Here is a 22,498-nt window from a genome sequence, read left to right on the forward strand (position 1 = left end):
GTTCCTACATGCCGACTAGATCATTACGCTCCTCAGCCGCTCATTTGCTGACTATCCCCAGAACTAAAAAGGCCTCCTGGGGTGACAGACGATTTACTGTCGCCACCGCCACACCCCCTTCATATCAAAATCACCCCTACTCTGTTTTCTTTCCGTAAACTGCTAAAAACTTGGCTATTCAATCAATAAACCTTCCTCCTCAAGCCTTTCTCAACTCAGCTGTCCACAGGGCCGAGACACCTAAGGGAATTTGTGCGCTTAACAAATTGCATAAATAAATAAATAAATAGGATCAGTTGCAAAATTTGCAATTGCCCACACGTTCAACAAGCATTTGCAATGCAAAAGGTCTCACATTTGTTAGTTAGAGCAATTGGCGTTGTACATGATATCTTTTATCTATGAGTTTTGGTTTGTAATGTAGTGGATGTATGAACAAAGGCGCAGCTGCAGCACTGCCTAGAGGACTTAGAATGAGGAATTACCACTGGGACCAGAGTATCATCTGCAGCACTTGCCTAGATGATTTAGAACAAGGAATTACCAAGGAGACCATAGGAGCAGGTAGCAGCTCTGTCTAGAGGACTGAGAATCTGGAATTACTGATGGGACCAGAGAAGCAGCTAGCAGCACTGTCCAGAGGACGAAGAATGAGGAATTACCACTGGGAACAGACACAGCTGCAGCAGTGCCTATAGGACTTAAGTGGTGGGAAATACTGACGGGACCAGAGAAGCAGCTGCAGCACTATCTAGAGGACTTCGAATGAGGAATTACAGATGGGACAAACAAGAGTAGCATCTATTAGCACTGTCTTGAAGACTTGGCATGAGAAATTAACAATCGGACCAAGGTAGCAGCACTGTCTGAAAGACTTAGAATGGGGAATTACCTATGGGATCAGAGAAGCAGCTAGCAGCACTGTCTTGACGACTTAGACAGAGGAATTACTGACTGGACCAAAAAAGCAGCTAGCAGCACTGTCTTGAAGACTTGGAATAAAAAATTACCAACAAAACCAGAGAAGCAGCTCGCAGCACTGGCTAGAGGACTTAGAATGAGAAATTCAGCATTACAGCATTACCGCATTACCCTTCGAGTCAGGGTGCAGCAGCACCCTGACTCGAAGGGTAATGCTGTTTTGGCAACCTACTGCTACTCTCTGAGGATTACCACTACGCATAGAAACTGTGTGCTCAGATCTAATTGTGCACCTATTTTTTTTTAAAAAGAAACCATTTCTGTTCATTATCGTTATTTTGATTTGCGCCGCAATAGCTTATTTTTAATCATATGTCACAATAGTTGAAGCCCTCTCACATTGTGTCAGGAATTTGTCTTACCTTGTTTGCCTGAGACCCCAGTCGGTCACGGCTTGTGCCGTTTGAACGGAGGGTAGATGTAGGCAAATACTCACTTCCCTTGGGACACTCGGAAGAGACTGTAGCGCTCTAGTTTCCGGCCCCCTACCCCTACATTGCTGGGGGGAAGGCGCGGACGCGCACAGCGGCGCGCCAAAGGCAAGCCCGTCTGCACCAGAACGCTGCCAGCCGCCATACCACTAACGTCTCCAGCAGAGGACTCCGGACTGCAGGAAAATGACCACCACATCACTCTTTAGGTATGCTAGGGAAGAGCTTCTAGATCTGAATACACCATGTGCCCCGGTGCCGGAGGCACTATTAGCAGCCATACGGGCAGCCCCTTGCTCCCACAGTATAGATCTGACTGTGGATAGGTGGACCATCAGGGCTGACCCCAATTCAACCACCACAGCCCCGAGGAAACTGACAGCAATCTATTTTAATGCCAGATCAATTCCCAGACACGCACTCGAAATATGGAGTCTCCTCGATGCTGAAACCCCAGATCTATGCTTCATATCAGAGACTTGGCTGCATGAGCATGCTACCCCAGACCTCCATGTAGCCTTCCCTCAACAATATAAAATAGTTAGATCAGATAAGAGGGACGCTAGAGGTGGGGGATTACTGATTGCAGCATCTTGAGCCCCACACTTTTTAATATTTATATGGCTCTCCTTGCCAAAGTAATCAGAGCGTTCGGCTTCGATGTAATTTCCTATGCCGACGATACTCAAATTCTAGCCACTCTTGGCCCTGATATTAACGAGACCCAAGACCGTTTTAAGAACTGTCTAATGGAGGTGAAGAACTGGATGGGTCAAAATCACCTACAACTGAATGGCAGCAAATCAGAGATCATGTTGTTCGGCAAAGCCAATGAACATTGGACCCAGGACCGGTGGCCTACACAACTGGGCGAATGCCCAGTCCCCAAGGAATCGGTCCGCAACTTAGGTCTCCACATGGATAATAAGCTCTCCATGAAAGCTCAGGTGAACCATATTGTCGGTACCTGCTTTGGCATCATGCGTGGCTTACGCAAGGTTTTTAAGTGGATACCAGCTGAAGCCCGTAAGCCCTTAGTACAGGGCCTCATTATAAACAGACATGATTATGGCAATTCACTGCTACTTGCCACAAATAAATGCCACATAAGGAAGCTGCAGGTTCTGCAAAATACGGCAGCACGCCTCGTTTTGGACTTACCTCGACGATCCCCCTCTGTGCCGTGCCTAAAAACTTTACACTGGCTTCCTGTGAAAAAACGGATCACGTTTAAAACTCTATGTATGGTACACCAACATATGTATGGAAGGGGCCCAAAATATTGGACCATGAAACTCACATGGTACATGCCAAGGAGGCATCTGAGATCAAGCACTGAGTCACTACTCACTACTTTGAGAATTCAAACTGCCAGGAATGGAGGTCGAGCTTTCTCCTTTTTGGCTCCATCCCTCTGGAATAAAATGCCACTCAGCCTGCGCACAAACTCTGAACACACTAGTTTCCGAAAGAAGCTTAAGACCTGGCTTTACTGCTAATCTCTGCTACCTACCCTTTTGGTCAGAATCGTCTGCATGCGCCATGAGACTCTTTTGGACGTGATATGTGCGCAATACAAATATCCTGACTTGACTTGATTTGACTTACCAGTGGGAACAGAGACGCAGATGCAGCACTGCCTAGAGGACTAGGAATGGGGAATTACAGATGGGACCAGACTAGCAGCACTGCCTAGAGGACTTAAAATAAGGAATTACCAATGGGACAAGAGAAGCAGCTAACAGTACTGTCTGGAGGACATAGAATGAGGAATTACCAACTAGACCAGAGAAGCAGCTAGCAGCACTGCTTAGAGGATTAAGAATGATTAATAACCACTGGGACTAGAGAAGCAGCTGCAGCACTGCCTACAGGACTAAGAATGGGCAGTTACCACTGGGAACAGAGACACACCTGCAGCACTATCTCAAGAACTTAGAATAGAATAATTACTGACAGGACAAAAGATTTAGCTGCAGCACCATGTAGAGAACTTAGAATTAGGAATTACCGGACCATGTAGAGAACTTAGAATTAGGAATTACCGGACCATGTAGAGAACTTAGAATTATGAATCACCGAAGAAACCAGAGAGGCAGCTTGCAGCACAGTCTAGAGAACTTGGAATGAGGAATTACCACTGGGAATAGATACACAGCTGCAGCACTGCCTAGGGGACTTAGAATGAGGAATGACCACCGGGACCAGAGAAGCAGCAAACAGCACTGCCTAGAGGACTTGGAATGAGGAATTACAACTGGGACCAGAGAAGCAGCTGCAGCTCTGCCTAGAGGACTAAGAATAAGGATTCACCACGAGAACAGATATGCAGCTGAGCACTTCTAGAGGACTTAGAATGAGGAATTACTACTGGGACCAGAGGCACAGCTGCCACATTTGTGACAAGATAAAGAACAAGATTTACAGCCTTATATGCAGAAACAGAGCTATGGTGCTTTGAGCAAGTGAAACATAATTAATGCTAAAAACAAAAGATTGGGTGAAAGGGAGTTAGCCAGTAAAGTCAGATTTCTGACATTCTAACTTTGTGACTGCTCAACTTTATCTACAGTGACCCAGATTCTGTAGATCATAAGTGAACGCAAAGATGCGAAGAGGAAAGCACACTGAGAAATGGTGGGTGGGAGTGGAAAACAGTAAGACTGATTAGCTGCTCACATTTGCAAATTTCTGAAACTCGAGTCAGGCAATCGGAAAAAATAGTGCACGAAACAAGCTGAAATGGACAGAAGCAAAATGAGGCCTGTAACAGGGCCAGTCCCTATGGGAGGGAACGACAGACCAAAAGGAGGGACGAATGGGCATGATTTACCATTCAAAAGTATGGAATTTAGAAAGGCACCTCGAACTATCAATGACAAGCGATGTGCTGGCTTGAAGCCCATGTACTGAATACACTGTGCCTCCCTACTAGGCTCGACCAAAAGAGTGTTTTTAAAATGACTTGCCTGTAGTCCACTTTCTATTGTATTGCTATCTCATGTGATTGATAAAGTTAATTAAAAAGTTGCCCATGATGAAATTATAGATTAACATATATTTTAACCAAAGGATGGTGTATTTAATGAAATATTCGGCAACCTGTGAAAAAGCAGTCGGAAACACGGATGTGTTTCATGTATCTTGATTCAGGTTCAGAGTTATGAAGGCCTCGGCCACGTAACTGCTTGTTCTCATCTCCACTGCCTCTCTGTCCGTTCCAGCCCCCTTTCCAAGAACCCTCACATTACATTCTTCTACCCTGTATCCTAGATACTACACAACTATTTTCTAAAAATAAATGCAAGTTGATGTGCAAAGGTGGCACAATTAGCAGATGAAAGCAAAAAGAGCTGAAGTCTCCCTCAAATGAAATTCTACAGATAGCAGGTTCAATTAACAACAAAAAATAAATGCATCTTGATCAGTGCTCTTTGGCCATATAACCTCAGGCAAAGATGAAAGCATGCCACTGAAATCTGATGGCATCAGGATATTGTGGGCACTTGGCATCAAAGCACCACAGGCACAGCCCAATACACCTAAAGGGCCCGGCCTCAGATTAGAACCTTCAATTAGAACTTCAGGCTGTGGTAGCCAATCAGCTTGCTCAGAAAAGAGGCATTAACTGGCAGTAAAGGCATGCTTTCCAGCGCTCTAAACGTTGTGGTTTCCTAATGCTCCACCAGCTGATATATATGCGACTCTCACAGTTTTTTTCTGCAGCTTTGCTCTTTGCAAATTACTCTTTAGGATGTCGCATCACATTGCAAGTCAACTGGCATTGCCTGCCAATGACTTGAAACAAGGTGAGGTCACCATGAAAGCACAGACCTCATGTTAACTTTTTCAAAGTAAAGTCTCAGGCGTTTTCTGAACCCCTGCTGCTCTCAGCGGGCATGTCCTAATATCTTAATTTTGCATTCTGCATTGCATTGTCATTGAGATGACCGCCCTCCGGCCTTTTAAAGCCCCGTCGCCTCGCGATTCATGACCTGGTGGATGGGTAACATTCCCATTATGACATCATTCTGAGCTTTTGCTTGGAATGATTCAAGTTGAGAGGTAGGCTCGGTAATAGTGCTTGATGAAGGGAGTGCCCGCCGCACAGCGCTTGATGTGAGGTATCACAGGGAGGGTTCCTTCCATAAATAACATTATTGTGAACGTTTTTCCCATTTTCGTAACTCACCCTGACAGTGAAATTGTTCGGAATTACCTGCCTCTCAGCCCTCATTACTCTCCAAGCACGTCAGCTCCATCACACTGACAAGTACCAAACCAGGAGAGATGCGCCCCTGACAGATGTGCGTCTTGGAGAGACATCTGTATTTGGCTTGCAGCAGAGCTTATCAAGTGAAACAGAGTTAGATTATGACATTACTCTGGGCTTTGACTCAGAAACAGCCTTCACATGGGAAATACGTTCATGCCTACACCACGTCTGTATCTTCAACCACGGCTCAAACCGCTGTAAAACTGGTTGCAACGCTGATGTGCAAAAAACACATGGTTGCTGTTTCTTTTGAGTGTGCTATGTGTTGAAATCAATGATGTAGTTACAGAAATTGTGCTTTTTCACTCGAAGGTGTATTTGTCAATTTTAAGATCATCAATATTGCTATGTCCAAAAGATTTGCAAGTTGCCAGCAACCAGGCAGAGTCTGCCTATTAATGTCCGGGTGGTCCCTCCATAGAGGTAGAGAGGCTGCCCTCTGTCGCCCTCTCCTAGTTACAAGCATCCTTGGGCTCTCCTAGAGACTGAAAATAGAACAAAACAATCCACAGGAATATTTGAAAACACCAGGGGAAACTTTGGACTTTCACCATTTCTAAGTCGTAAGCGCCTTGAAACTGCTCCCTAAGTAGCGCTTGGTCAGTCATCAAAAATAGCAACAAACACACTTGCAGCTGGACCAAAATAAACACCTATGTTTGCGAGGTCTTTTGCTGCAAAGGTAACTGGTCGGACCATATCATTCGTTGATTTATTTATTTCAGCTGAGGCGGCGTCGTGATAGCGTCTCATTTCTCCAGAAAATGTTTCGGTCAACTAAGCTTTATGCCAGGAAAGTTAGGAGGTCTCCTTCAGGACATGTGATGCTCACTGATGTGGAGCAGACTAATAAATCAGCTCCATGGAGATAAGCCCTTTTCAAAGAATGGTTGATCATAAGACTTCATTTCTTGTGGCTAATTTCACAAATAATGCAAGATGAACTGCCAATAGATTTTTTTTGTCAAGATCAATTAGTCCTATTGAACTCTGGATCTGAACCACCTCCTTTGCAAGGGATCGCACCAGCGAAGCTAGAAACAGTGGGTGCGAGCGAACGTGGCACCTGCTGGAACTGCCACAAGGCAAGGGGAGACCTAGCCCACATGCTATACAAATGTACCAAAGTCAAAACCTTCAGGAACACAGTATACAACTTCATAGACACGATCACAGGTTGCAAGACACAACACGGCCTAGCAAGCCCTAGCAAGTATAGCCATGGCCTTCCTAGCCCCCCAGCTTGAATCCAAGGAAAACCGCGAACTAGTCGATGTTCTGCTGACAGCAGCCGTTAAAACAATCCTGGGGAACTGGAAAAACACTAGCAAAGCCACCTTCAAAAACAGTACACATTTGTCGAAGAATTGAGACAACTGTTGTTTTTTTTGTGTATGTGTCAAAATTTATTTTCAATAAAAATATTTTGAAATAATAAAAAAAAACTATTAAAATATTTTTTCAAGGTGTAGAAACGGCAAGTTGCAGGCAAAGCATTTAAGAGCAGGCAATGGTTTAGCAAAAACTTACAGGAGCTGAGACATTTGATCTGGGGTGTAAATTTTTATTCAGGCTGGCCTAAATGAATCTATAGAGACTGCCAGACTACATGACCTAGAATATACTGCATGATTTTAAAGCTCACACTGGACGAGGCCTTGCCCCGTGGATCTGTGGTTGCCGCAGAGCGATGCAGGGGGGTCTATTTGCCAGAAACTATTTGCAGTATTCTGGAGCCTGCAGCTGTGGTGCCCAATGAGCTTGCAGCGGCACACTATGAGTATAGATGGAGTGCACCTTACCTGGCGCAATGCAGGGACTGGCTCGTTGAACAGGTACCATCCTGCTCTTGAACTGGGGAGGAGTGTGAATCTGCTGGGCCACGGCCTGCAGGGACGGGAGCCCATTGCCACGCCCTGTAGACCCTCAGGTCTTGGGTGGGATGTGGGAAGCTACCTGCTCCCCCTGTAGACCCTCAGGTCTTGGGTGGCATGTGGGAAGCCACCTGCTCCTGGCACAAGTTGACTTGGCTGAGATCAAAAGGATGGAAGGGAAGACTGTTGCATTTTTGGGAGATCTGAATTTGCTAGTTGTTGAAATAGCTAATACTATACGGCCAGGCAGAGATCTATCTGTTTATTCTGTCTCTCTCCTGATTGGAACTGTTGAGAGGGAATGTTTCTAATGTTGCTGGTGTTTTATTGTGCTAAGTCTACTTGCATGCTGCCTGTTGTTGTTTGCATGGGTTCCTCTTTGGGCGACCGTGGGTAGTTTGTCGCTGGTGGCTCCTTGCCTACGCCTGAAGCGCTTTGACTCTCCCTCACGTACAAGATCGTACAGCTATGGTGAGTAATTGCCACATTGTTACCTGGAATGTGCGCGGACTTAGTGGGTGCATGGAGCGGCGTAGAGTACTCACATTCCTGAAATGCAACAGGATGGCAATTGCATGCTTTAAGGAGACCCTTCTCACTGAGGTGGGAGCCCAAAAGCTCTCGAAGAAATTGAAGGGGCAGTTGTACTCGACCACATATTCTGGATACCCTAGAGGGGTGCTGGTGTGGACAGCCCCAGGAATACCCTCTCAGCTTATTTACTCCAAAGTGGGCAAAGTAGGTCAATTTGTGCTGCTATTTCCTGCACTGGATGGAAGGGAGTGTTGCATACTGAACAGCTATGCACTGAATGCTGACTATGCCAGCTACTACTATAAACTGCAGGCTCTTCTGACACAAGAAGTAGGGGCGCCCATGCTATGGGCTGGGATTGCAATCGTGTCCTGATGGCACGAGGGACAGGGCACCACCTAAGCAGCGTACCAAACAGAGCATGACTGCGACCCTGACTGATGTTACGGCAAATGCAGATAGCGCATATATTTGAGGGGCCTTGCATCTGACATCCAAGGAATATTCCAGTAACTCTCCCACTCACAACACGTATAGCCATCTTGACTGCATTTTGGTTGCTGGATCCGGCATGCATAAAAGCATCTGGTAGATACTTGGGTAGGATCCTCTCTGACCATGCCCCGATGATCGTAGACTCTGCTTGGAGGGTGGAGAGTAACCCTCTTTTGACTTTGAGTCTGCCACTAGACTTAGTGATGGATAAGTTGTGCCTGACTGACATCGCCACGGCGATTGACTATATGATTGCTTACTGGGGCTCCATTTCACAAGAGTGAGTGAATGGGAGGCAGTGAAGGGGATAGTAAGGGGGTGTGCTTGAGAAAGTGTACGGGGTGAAGAAATGACTTCAAAGGGATCTAAAGCACTGAAGGGTAGGCACATCAGAGGGAAGGGGCATCTCTAGCGTCCCAACTGGAGTTGCTGGACCTAAAGTGACACATTGTGGGGTACATGCGACAGACTGGATAAATTCACACTTAAATCCTACTGCCAGGGATTGCGTCAGGAGGGGGGACTTACCCAGCCACCTGGTTGATAAGGCGGGAGGTGAAGACATCACCCAGATTTATTTTTATATGTGTAACCGAAAAACATGTGCAATAGGTGTGTTGTACTGAAACTTGCATAAATAAAGAAGTTAAACAAAAAAAATCCATTACTTCATGTTGGAAAGATGTTTCATCATTATCTGTTCATGCCTGGTGGTCATGGGTTATTTTTACTAGGAGAGGAGCCCATTTATCCTTGAAAGGTGTTAATCATAATTATAATTCCCATCCCTTATTCTGGAAACCTATTGATATCTATTTATCCTCTTAAAATGCATTTTTTGTCATTTAATTACAAATTCATTGATATTTTACATACTTTCTTCTTTATTAGTAGTTCTATTTTGCTGATTATCAATATCATATGTATAATTGTTCCTCTCCCTCCCTTTATAATTTTCTGTATTAATATAAGATATTATATTATACTGTACCTAGTGTTTCTTAATGTTTGGTTAATTGTCAAATATTCCTATTATATACTTGTATTGTACTACTTTTTTTACTGTCTATCTGTTTACTTAAAATTCAATAACTTATTTTGAACAAAAAAAATGACCAGGAGGGGCGAGAAAGTACAGGATGACCTGACGACGTGGGGTAACATATCAGAGAACTTTGCTCAGGAGGTGGACACTGCGGTACAGGAGGGAACCCCAGAGATGCACTAAAAATTAAATGAGGTCCGAGGCAGGAATGTGTAGGAGTAAAATCTGCGGTTAGAATTTGACTCCCTAGCAGTTGTGTGTACACACTCCTTGCTAATAATCGATTATACTCGGACGTGATTTTATACCGTCTGGGTCAGATTAGGGAGGGAGGGCCGAGAAGGGATGAGGGCAAGAGAGATTGGACTTTAAGATTTATTTTTATACGTGTAACCGGAAAACATGCGCAATAGGTGTGTTGTACTGAAACCTGCATAAATAAAGAAGTTAAAAAAAAAGCTCTAATTCAGGATATTCTGCCTTATGAAGCTGATTTGAAGCGCCCACTTCATAATAGTTTTCAGCCTCCAGAGGCAGATCAAACATAAAGCAGACCAAAGACCAAGAAACCAGGTTATCAGAGACCGCAGAAAAACCACAAAAAGAAAGACCCAAACCAACACCATTGCCAAACTATGGCATTCTCTTGCCAAAGCTCTTAGAATATGGAACCAACCCTGAGAACCTAAGATTGAACTCTAATCTACCGCCATTTATAGAGAACCAAAAAAACTCCTCAAATTCTTCAGATTACACAAATCAATCTAGAGATTACCAGGTATGAAGCTAGTTTTAGTGTACTAGATCGCTGTCATGGATTCATGTAGCTTGCCTCGTTATATTATACTTTTATTGCGATCGTTTCCCTTGCATTATAACAATAATGTGCACTATAATAATTCCCTTAATTAATACATAAATAGTTTGAGATCTTTGCCTAGCATTTTGGAATTGACACTAGTACAACATTTCCCATGGAAACCTCACTTGTATTGTGCAGATGAGCAACATTTTGCAGAAAGGTTTTTACGTTTGCTGATTTGTGATGCTTTCTATAGAGCTATAGGTGTCACTTTACGGCGGCTATATTTGAATTTCTGGTTAAAAATTCTAATGCAGAGAAGATCCCAGGTGCTGAATTTCCTGCAATATACCCCCTTGTGGTTGAAGATATTCAGCTAGGGAAGTCTCTTACACAATTAGACTTTTTCTTACCAGAATTTCCATTAATTCTATTCCATAAATAAAACTACTACACCGCAACAGGATTTTTGGCAGAGCCTTCAAATCTTAAAATTAATGTGTATACCATTTGCTTTCTTGAATCAGTTTCTGACTACTTGGCAGGAGCTGTTTAGGGGAATAAGGATAGAGATGGCATGTCTGTAATGCCTCTGACCATTTCCAAAAGGTTAGGTTAGTCGTATTGCTAGAATCACACATGTTGCAAAAGAAAAGAAATACTGCAATGCTTAACGATATTCTCTTATACTGTGCAACAAAGAAACATTGCCATACATAGTGCCACAATCATGTACTTTGCAATAGAAGGAGTAATGCAATGCGTATCACTACCAGCATGCCATGTACCATGAAGAAACAAAGCAATGCGTCACGCTACAATCATGTACTGTGCAATGAAGAAATAATGCACTGCGCCACGTTATAATCAGGTACTGTGCAATGAAGAAATAATGCACTGCGCCACGTTATAATCAGGTACTGTGCGATGAAGAAATAATGCAATGCGCCACATTACAATCATGTACTCTGCTAGGGAAAAATAACGTAGTGCGTAGCGAATTAAGCATGTAGTTCGCCAGGCACAAATGAGGTCAGGCGTCATACGACAGTTCAATAGTTCGTTAGCAGCAATAATGCAAAGTGTAATACGACAGTTTAGGTGCTCCGTTAACAGTGCCCCCAATATGGATCAATGATGACACAAAAGTACAGCTTCTCACTCTGGCCCCAGTACTGCCCCCTCCTTGCGCCAACACGGGCCTAGATCCAAGCTGAAGCAACGGCTCGCGCAGCTGACAGAAGCGTGAGGCCAAAAAAGTGTCCCTCCGGGCCTGCATCCCATCCCAGGTGGTGATCCACCTTACCTGGGTTGGAGAGACCCCACTCTCCTCTCCTCCTTCAGTAACTTGGGCATTGATCCAGAACTCCGTCAATGGGCACGACGAGCTTGGGCCGGCGGCTCAGCTCCTCCATGGCTGCCGGTCCAGGCCGCTGCTGTTTCACTCTGAGGGCCCGATGACCTGGCCCTCCTTCCGGCGGTCTCCGTGAACACCGAGACCCACCCTTAGCACTGTGGAGACTTACTTTGAATTTGGTGCACACACTACCCAGGCACTCCTTACCAGCGCCTCTGCTTGCACCTCGACACGCACCCTGCGCGTCCGAATCTCACCTCTTCTCCCAGTGTACACGATGACCAGGCGCTCCTCACCAATGTCCTGGCTGCACTATGACACACACCCTGCGCATCCGAGACTCACTTCTTCACTCAGTGCACACCACGACCTGGCGCTCTTCACCAACGCCTTGGCTGCACCACGACACAAACTCTGCGCGTCCGAGTCTCACCTCTTCTCCAGGTGCACACGATGACCAGGCGCTCTTCATCAGCACCCTGGCTGCACCACAACACTCACTCTGTGCGTCCGAGACTCACTTTTTTGTTCAGTGCACACAACGACCAGGTGCTCCTCACCAACGCTCTGGTTGCACCACGACACACACTCTGCTAGTCCGAGTCTCACCTGGTCTCCCAGTGCACACAACGACTAGGCGCTTCTCGCCAATGCCTTGGCCTGCACCACGACACGCACCCTGCACGTCCGAGACTCCGCTTACTCCTGCATGCCCATGATCACAAGGCACATCTTCTAAGTGTTTCAAGCTGCAAAAGCACACACACACCGCGTTGCTTGGGACTTCTCCTGAAACTTTTTATGTTCCTGTGTTTCCAAACATGGAGCCAGCTCACCTCGGGCCCTTGGGGTAACAAGACACAGTTCAAAGCACAGTCTTCTTCAAGCAAGGGGACCCAGCGCCTCCAAGAACAGTCCCAACAGCCTCTTCCTTTGTTAGAACAGCAAACTGCAGACCAGCCCCAGATCACGAAGCAAGGATTGGTCTTTGCACAGCAGTCTCTTCAGTTGCTCCTTCTTTGGCAGAGGTTCCTCTTGACCACAGAACGGTTCCAAGCCTTTTCAGTCTCAATCCATTTTTGTTTCATTCCAACGTTCAGGGGTTCAGCTCTCATAGTTATACCCCTTAATGTCTTTGAAGTTAGTTTGTGCTCAGGGGTTCCTGGACCCTCCCTAAATCAGTTCTGGGTGTCTCCCTCTCAGTGTCACCTTTCTCCCTTTGATACTGGGGGTCTGGATCCTTAATCACTTCCGTAATCACTCAGCAGGAGATGGGTCGATTGGCTTATAGCACCAGCCCAGGCCTTTTCACCTCCTAGGCTTTTCCTCCCCCCTACTCTCCAGATGCAGGGCAGCCTGGTGCCATCTCAACCCCTCCCTGGGTCAAGACCTCTCCCAGCTCCTCTCACCTTTTATATCCAGACCGTCAATCCACATTTCAGCAGAGACACACAGAAATGCTTAAAGCAAAAAACTCAGCCACTTTCTAAAAGAGTGGTTTCTGAACACACAGTGACAAAACCACCTTCACAGAAAGATGTGTTATAACGTTGTGAATTCATACATACCAAACTTCACCTCTCCATTATAAACTTACAGGAAACTAGGCTAACAAACACAACACCCAGCCTCCCCTATTCTGTCCTATGGGCAGGATGGCCTTTCAGCAGTAAAAAATGAAATGGATTGTTTTTCACTGTCGGGACATAAAACACACCTTAGTATATGTCTTGCCTTTTACCTACACTGCAGCCTGCCCAGGGATTACCCGGGACCTACCACAGGGGTGCCCAATGTGTATGCAAAAGGGAAAGTCAGGCCTGACAAGTGGTTGCACTTGTCAGGAGACAACATGCTAACTTAACAAACTGCGCGCAGGCCCTACACTGCAGGCCTGAGTTCCCTTCTCCGCGCGCCTTTGCATTACTAGCCCTGGCACACACAGTGCACATCACTAGGGACTTTACTAGTAAGGCAAACGTACCAATCATGGCCAACCAATTACCATTACACTTTACATAGGGAACACTTGTACTTTGACACTGATCAGCAGTGGAAAAGTACCCAAAGCATCTAAATTGGCCACTCTATGTCAGGAAAACGGTCTAGGGGGAAAGCAAAAAGTTTAGGGAACTGTAGCCAAAAAGGCCAAGTCCTACAAGAGGAAAATTGAAAACGTCTTTTCTACAGGAGTGCTATGGTTCCAAAGACGGGTCCAGACAGGCGAGATGCTCCTGGCAATGACATCAGATGGGCCTCCTTTAACCTCTTCAGTGCACTAGGGATTTACATGTACATTATGTAAGTGTGCATGAGGTATAAGTTGGTCACTTTAAAAGTGTGCCACCAGGCCTGATGCCCTTTTTTCTTTTATTGCCCTAAAAATTGAGGACATCCTCTTTGTTGTCTCCTGGCTGACGAGAAGGAGGTTTCCAATACTCAGTGCCTTATGGCCATCAGCAAATTCTTGAATAAAGAGGCCCATTGCTTACTTCTGGACCACTTTATTGATGTCAGTGATGTCACAATGATGTCACCAAAATATTGCAAGAACTGAGAGGCTGTCCTAAGACCTTTCGTACCTCCATCTTACTCAGCAGTGGCACTGGCAATCGGAACATGATTTCAGGGGACACAGCATAGGCTTCTTGTGTTGTGTTCTTTCACTCTTTCGACAGACTTCAGTATGACATAAGACATAATAGAAAAAAAAGTTGTGTTGTCCCCAGTTACTCTGTTGTGGAGATGGGAAGGTGAAGGGAAAATAGGGATTCGATGGATGAGAATGGAGCAGGGCGGGGGACCGAATCACAAGAGTTTTAAGAGAATTAAGGTGTAATAAGAAGGGAGCTGAGAACTAAACCAAACGTGTTGGAGGAATGAAGCGTAAAGATGAATACGAAGCGTAATGATGGGGGAGAGAAAATGAGGACTGGGCGACAAAGGCAGGAGGGAGGCATACGAGCAAGATGCTAAAAGCGAGTGCGTGATCAGGACACTAGAGGATGCTGGAACATGGCACAAAAGAGATGGATGCCTGAGGTACAAGAGCTGAGGACAGGATAGTTGTGGGCGTGTTGTGCCCCTAACATCCTACACTCCACAAGAATTCCCACGGGCTAAGGGGTTTGTAGAAGATTTTAACCTCAACTTCATTAGGCAATGTGTACCAAGATAAGGACCTAAACAGCATATCAAAAATATAGTCCATTAAATAAGGACTGACTCAATTAGTGAGTTCTAGGGTGGAATTAGTAAATGTAGGTTTATTACAAAAACTCAAAAAGGGTTCAGTACAGAAATAATACAGTGCAGAAAGTATTCTCGTTTAAATCTAAAAATATAATTGCCATAAAGACTCTCAGTAATAAAACAATACAGAATAAGCAAAATCATGTATACACTAAGCCCGAAATGTGCAGCAAAATTAGTAACAAATTGGACAACATCCCTGGGGGCAAGGGGAAGATCTCACATTAGTTTTAGCTCACCATCAATACTGAGGCTTTTATATGGGAAATTTCCCCACAGAGATACACAGAAAGTGCAGAATCCTCATAGAGCGAGCAAATGCATACATTTTCAACAAAGCAGAGTTTCTTTAACTCGTTCGATGCTGATAACGGAACCGCTCCATCATCAGCTGCGGGTGCGCTGTGCTGATGATGGAGCGGTTCCATCATGGCCCGCTCAGAACGCCTGCACGGCGCGAATTCCGCGCCTGCGCTGGACGTTCCATTGAGCGGGGCGGGCCATGACGGAACCGCTTCGTCATGAGCACAGCTCAACCGAGGCTGGTGACGGAGCGGTTCCGTCACCAGCATGCGGCCGCCGCTGCCGCCCCCTTAGCACTGCAGCGGAATAGCCGCCGCAGTGAAGGGGTTACAAATTGTTATACAGTCCTACTAAGCTCTAACCGACTACATGACTTTTGATTCAGCTGCCTATGACCTAACGTGAACAATAGGTGTCATAACTAACTAGTTACATAAACAGCAGTGAACCATTGTGAATGGATTAAATACTGCAAGGTCTTGGGGAAAATGCATTAGTGAGCCCTTGCTGAAGAGTCTTCATAGAGAACAATGACATTCAGAAATAAATAAACACGACCTGCTTGGCTACATGGAGCAGAAACAATAAACAGTGAGTGAGACATCTATTTTGAACAAGATAGGGCTGATGCCTAATGTGCATGAGGTAGAAAAATGTCACTTCAACTAATAATTTAATAGGGAATAGCCTCATATCTGTGTGCACATGAGTTGAGGGCAGATTAATTGTCCAAACACTATTATTAGTGCACATTCTCAAATAATGCACAAAAGTGTCTTCACAGGTGCAAGAAGGCTGATGGATGTGGACTGAGGCACGAGTGGGATTAGGTGATGCCTAAAAAAGTGAAGGCAGGCATAGAAGCTTGATGAGTGAGTGGACAAAGGCTAAAGGGGGTAGGAGAGCAAACCTAGTACATCATGTTTGAGAGAGGGAGAGCATAGTGCAAGCTCAGCAAAAGGACTGAATAACCAAAAAATATAGGTTCAATGGGTGCACTAAGAGGTCAAACAGATGCCCATCCTTGAATAACCAAACACCAATGTTTTGAAATAGCTCAGGTGAACACCCAGGCATTGGAGGGGTTAATAGGACAATATATCCAATGGCATTGCCTTGCCTGTTGAAACCAACAGGCATATGCATCAAAGTAAATACCGGGAGCAAAGGGGCAGATTCTCATAATCTGCCCCTTTGCTCCCGGTATTTTTGCATTTGGGATGCATCATCCAAATGCAAAATTCGCAATTTAAGAAATCTCTAAATTGAGATTCCTTAAACTGCCATTGCATTTAAGGAATCCCAAATTGAGATTCCTTAAATGCAATGCATGAAAGTCAAAAAAATAGCGAATTTCCTAATAGGGGGAGCAAATTATCATGAAGTTGAACTTCATGGTAATTTGCTAAAACTTTGAAAAAAGCATTTTTGTGCATTTTTCAAAGTTTCATGTTGCGCACACACATGCCCTTAGGGCATGTGTGTGTGCAACATATGTGCAGAGATCAGTTTCAGGGGTACAACAGGGTGTTATTTTGACACCCTTGCACCCTTGAAATGGAGTGAGCAATTTACGAGTACCTACTGGTACTCGCAAATTGCTCATGCAATCTCCAATTCATTCCGTTGGGCCTGTAGGCCCATAGGAATGAATGGGACAGCATGCCTTAATTGCGACTAGCAATTTGCGAGTAGCAATTAAGGAATGTTTAAGAATCGCTATTTTGATAGCGATTCCTACATGCATAGGCTTTTGCTATTCCTAAATAGCAATTCCTTAAAAATCGCTATTTAGGAATAGCAAAAGGCTACGTTGATGCATCTGCCAGCAAGTTCCTCATAGTGGAGATGATTCTGGAGCACCAGATATCACTGCGAAGATGTGCAGTCACCGCCTTTTTTGGTGTTTTTTTACAGAGTTTTATATAGAGCGAACTTGAACCGAAGGTATCAGAACGCTCTACACTAGCATCAGTTGCATATTATGAGGACACATTCATTTTTCTTAGGCACGGGGAGATTTGGGCCCACATGCATCAAGCATTTTTGGAGTCGCAAACGGTGCGATTCCTTAAAATCGGCCGTTTGCGATTCCAAAAATGCTTTTTTGGATGCATCAAGCAATTTTAGAAATCGCAACATTTTTGCGATTTCTAAAATTGCGATTGCTTTTAAGAAATCGCAAATTTGCGATTTCTTAAAAGCAATGCATGAATACTTTTTAAATTGCGAATTCGCAATTAGAGTGATCAATTTACTGAGTAGTTGAACTACTCGGTAAATTTGCAAAAAGTGAAAATAACGCTGTAAATGCATTTTTAAAACATTCATGTTACAGACACACATGTCCTTAGGACATGTGTGTGTGCAACATGATGCAAAAACAACATTTCATGGGTGCAGGGGGGGGGTCATTTGAACCCCCCTCACCACCCTTGAAATGCAATCAGGATTTGCGATTTTCAAATTGCGAATTCGCAATTCCCATTCATTCCTATGGGCCTTTTGGCCCATAGGAATGAATGGGAATTGCGAATTCGCAATTTGAAAATCGCATTTTTTATGCGATTCGGTAAAAATAGCGATTTCTACCGAATTGCATAAAAAATGACAAAAATAATCATGCATAGGCTTTTGCGATTTCTAAATTGCGAATCGCTATTTATCGCAATTTAGAAATCACAAAAGCCGACATTGATGCATGTGGGCCTTAGTGATTTGCCCAGAATCATAGGATGTTGTGCGTCTTTGCCAAGACTCGAACCCGGTTCCCCAGATATGAGGTCGACCGCCCTAGCTGTTAGGCCAACTCCTCTCCACTAAGTGAAGCCCTAGAACGTTGTGGCCAAAATTAAAATGGCTCTGCAGACAACGACCCCCCCAAAAATATGCTGCTTTTCTCACTCGATACAAGGTTAGAAATGATGAAGGCCGTGATGCAGGAGGATAGGGGAGGAGACTGCAATAGGGAGGGGCAGAATTGCTCTTTTGTTGCGAGGTCAGAGGGGTCTGGAAGCCCTATTGGGATGTGGGTGGTGTGAAGAGTTGAGTGTGGATAGGAATCTTGAAATGAACAGCATGTGGTGGGGATTGGACAAGTTGCCGATGGCAGAAATCCTCCACTTCGTGGTCATGCGTTGTGCAAGAAGGTTTTTTCCAGTTCCAGGGATTTTTCAGCTCACATTGACCACCACCTCAGAGCAAGTAGGAAATGTGAAGAGGAAACCACAGGTAACACTGTGCTGGGGCAGAGAGAGTTTTGCAGGGCAGGAAGGCTCTGATTTGAATCAAGACGCGTGCCCTGCTCCCCTGCTGTTGCCTGGTGGTGGCGGCCCTTTCTTTAACCCAGGCCCCTCCTTCCGAACCCATTACTATTGGAGCTGGTATCTGGCACTCAGTGGTTTTAGGGCCAGCTCAGAGTCACCTAGGGAGGTTTGCACCCTGGGATGTTATTCCCTTGGACTCATAATGAAGGCCCTGCACAGGGACCGGAGAGTTAATCTTCCCTTTACTTCCAGAAACCTAACAATCACATGCCCCTGGTCTAGCTGCAAACTGCTGCAGGCCCAGAGCAGGGTACTGAGCTCATGCGTCTTCTATATTCCTGTCATCTGCTGCCAGAAACATTTCCGGCACAGTGGAAGAGGAAACAAGCTGGGCTGAATATTCTGGGCATGGAGAGACTTGAACGGCATGCACTAACGACAGCCAGGCTGGAGTCAAATGAGCTCCCTGCAGCTTGCTGCATAATTCAGAAGGAAGCAGCTCTTTAAATGGCTTTGAACTTGACGCCAGCCAAGGTTTGTATCAGTTGAAGATCATGCGGCGTGCACACCCTACCCCTTACGTCATTCCAGGGACGAGAGGAGGTACGCGAGCACGCGCGCAGGCCTAGCTTGTGCAGGCGCTCAGCAGTCAGAGTAAAGTCACAGCCCAAGCTTTACCCATTAATGGTCACTGTCATATCCCAGCAGGAAGCAGTTATCTTGCAACAAAGTAATTCTATGTGTCTCCGACGCTCAACGCTTGGAGTAACCAAGCACAAACCAATAGTACGTCATAGTGGATCCTTAGAGCGGACGCGCAGGCAGACCATGGAAATAAATGACAGACTCATCACTGCTGAACTGCATCTGCCTGTGCAAGAGGTGTTTGTTGATGCCTTTTTTCTGTAGAGCTACAAATTAAAATTTGTTATTAGTCCTTCAGCAAATTTCTTAGTACACTCCTACCTTTGTGGTTTCTCCCACAATGTTCTAGAAGATGAATGACTTTCACATCTTTGTTGACTGGCTTCAAGTTGCTACATGTTATAGAGTGATGTTTTTTTCTTTTTTTTTTATCAATAATTTTCCATACAAGAATGTGGTTTTAGTGTTCTCCTACAGTATTACCCTAACATATGTATCATAAAGGCTTATCAGAATGCACATATCATGGTATTAGGCATTCATCTTGAGCCGGCATGACGGTCAAACAGCCACTGTGTAACATTTTCTCCAATACGTGCATAAAATTAGGGGTATGGGGAAAGCGGATATGGATATATGTGCATCCTAGCATGTTACTTCGGAGTGTGCGTTGGAAGGCACAGGATTTGTGTGTGGGAAGGGAGAGTGCGTGGGACTAGAATTGAAATGATCACTTCCTGAATCCCTATCTGTGGGCAAGGTTGAGTGCTACTAAGAGGGGTCTTAATATGTGCCTTGCGAGGAGGTGAGACGAACCAGTTTAGCGCCCACCTTTACTTCTTCAGGCACCTGTTCCACCGCACAGGTTGCTTTTATTAAATATTAAACCTGCAAAATTACATGAGGCGAACAATGAACTTATCACTGGCGGGGGAAGCTCAGGACAGGCTACCATAGAAATGGAACCCTTGACCTCCATTTAACATACCATCTCTAAGTGTCACATATTAGTATTCAATGTATAAATAATATCAGAATACGTGCATTACGCAGTTGTCCCCTTCTTAAATCAATTGCCAGTATTCATGCTTAAATTAACGTCAGTGTATTAGACAACAGGAGTAAGACCCATAAACAACGTTGAGATCTGGGTATGTATATTAAGAAGCAACAATATCTCAACTGGTATTATTCGGCAGGACAGTTAGATACGCATGTAGAATACATTACATAAAAAGAAAAAGATACTGCTCAACTTTTCAGGTCCGAGGCGTACACTAACTTTAATGTCTCCAAGTTACCTCCGTACCACAGATGGCTTCTGAGACACGGCTGCCTTTCAGAGATTCTTTACGCCGTTTCAGATTCGGAGCACGCTGAATTGACTGTGCCTCTTCCTGTACCTATCGTGCCGATGTCTTTTGGGACACGGCATTCTCTCAGCCCTTGAATTTCAATCCAGCACCGTCCAAACCTTTCAACGCGGTCCTGAAGATGATCCTAAGTTATTAGATCGAAACATCGTCGACCTGTCAGCTCAACTGATGGCGCACCCCTCTAGTGGTTCAAAAGAAACTGTTAACAAACTGTGTAATATGATTGTGAATCATTGACTTGAACCACCCTATTCACTGTACATAACTTTTCACGTTTGCACCTTGCGCCGTTCCTTGCTGATCACACATTGTCACTTGCGTCGCCACCCTTTGTGTAAGATACACAATCGAGCACCAAGTCCAATTCGGGTTGTTCACGGAATTTGTTTACCTACAATGCTGTCACAACTGTATTTCTCTTTATTGTAAATTGTATCCAATATATGATACCATGTGCACATTCCTAAAAAACCACAGAGAGTCTCCTTTTCTTTTTATGTAATGTATTCTACATGCATATCTAACTGTCCTGCCGAATAATACCAGTTGAGATATTGTTGCTTTCTGAATTAACGTCAGAACACCTGAACAAGGGATCCCTATGTTGCAATTAAAAGTGAGTCGAGGCAGGTAAAGGTCTCTGGAGGCAAATAAGTACATAGGTTGAATTATTTTTTACCAAGTGGACCAGTGCAATTGCAAGGTAATCGGGTCTAGGAGCCCGGTCCCCGGCAGGCGCAAGATATTAGTTCAGTTCCTGGGTATCTACTGCTGGTTCCAGCTAAGAGACAGAATCCTGAGTTATCATATGAAGACACCCACACAACCAAGACAGGATATGACATCAGGATAGGGAAGGGACCAAGAGATGGCACAAGATGCAACACTCTACCTCCACCCCTTGGTCTCGTTAATATGGTGTTGCTTCAAAATCCTATCTTTGTACTCTAGATATTTCAATACAGTCACAAAAATCATCCCATCATGCTCTCTGGTTCCAACCTCAGTTGCTCCACTGAGCAGAAAAGTCTGCACTGCTATGCATGCATGGCAAATATTAGGTGTGATTGGAGATGGTAAATCCTTCTTGTTCACTTCAGTGTAGATGTCTTCGTTCTTTATAAATAAGGCTCTCTGTTTTCTGTTTTTACTGATTTTTGCAGATAAATACAGACAGAAAACATTTTCTTGTCTGTATTTATTTTTAAATGTGGATACAAACGGAAATTGGGTTGCTTTTTGAGTAATTCTAAATACTGTATGCCATGACTGCCAGGCCAATAGATGTGTGGATTAATAGGTAAGGGAGCTAAAAAAGAAAGGCCTTTTAGTAAAGAGGCTTTAACAGCAATAGATAGGCACATGGTTGATACTTAAATTTGCATATTTTCATATAAGTGCACTGATTTATCTTCTGCGGGTGTTCACAGCACTGAAACCTGTCCGACATTCAAGCAAATGTGCATATTTATTGGTTAAATAAATGTGGAAATATACTAATGTCAGCTTATTTTTCAAAAAATCCAAAATAAATATGGATAAATACAGATAAAATAAGCAAAAAATCAATATGGATAAATACAGATGTAAATGGCCAAAAAAATACCATAAAACCGGGAGCCCTATTTATAAATTATATCAATGACCATTTCTCCAAGACAGTCTCTGGGTGCTTGTGGTCCACTGTGCACAGGAGCGGTACCCCCCCCCCTCCCCCCACCTGCCAGGGTGCGCCAGAGGCAGGTGCTCTTACATGCACAGAATCTGTGGGCAGCCTTCCTGTTCCAAGAGACCCCAGCCGTGGCCTGAGGTTCTCACGCCATACACTGATGCTCCTGTTTCAAGTGAGTCACTGCCCAGA

The sequence above is a fragment of the Lissotriton vulgaris genome, chromosome 10 (assembly GCF_964263255.1).
Source record: "Lissotriton vulgaris chromosome 10, aLisVul1.2, whole genome shotgun sequence".
NCBI lineage: Eukaryota > Metazoa > Chordata > Amphibia > Caudata > Salamandridae > Lissotriton > Lissotriton vulgaris.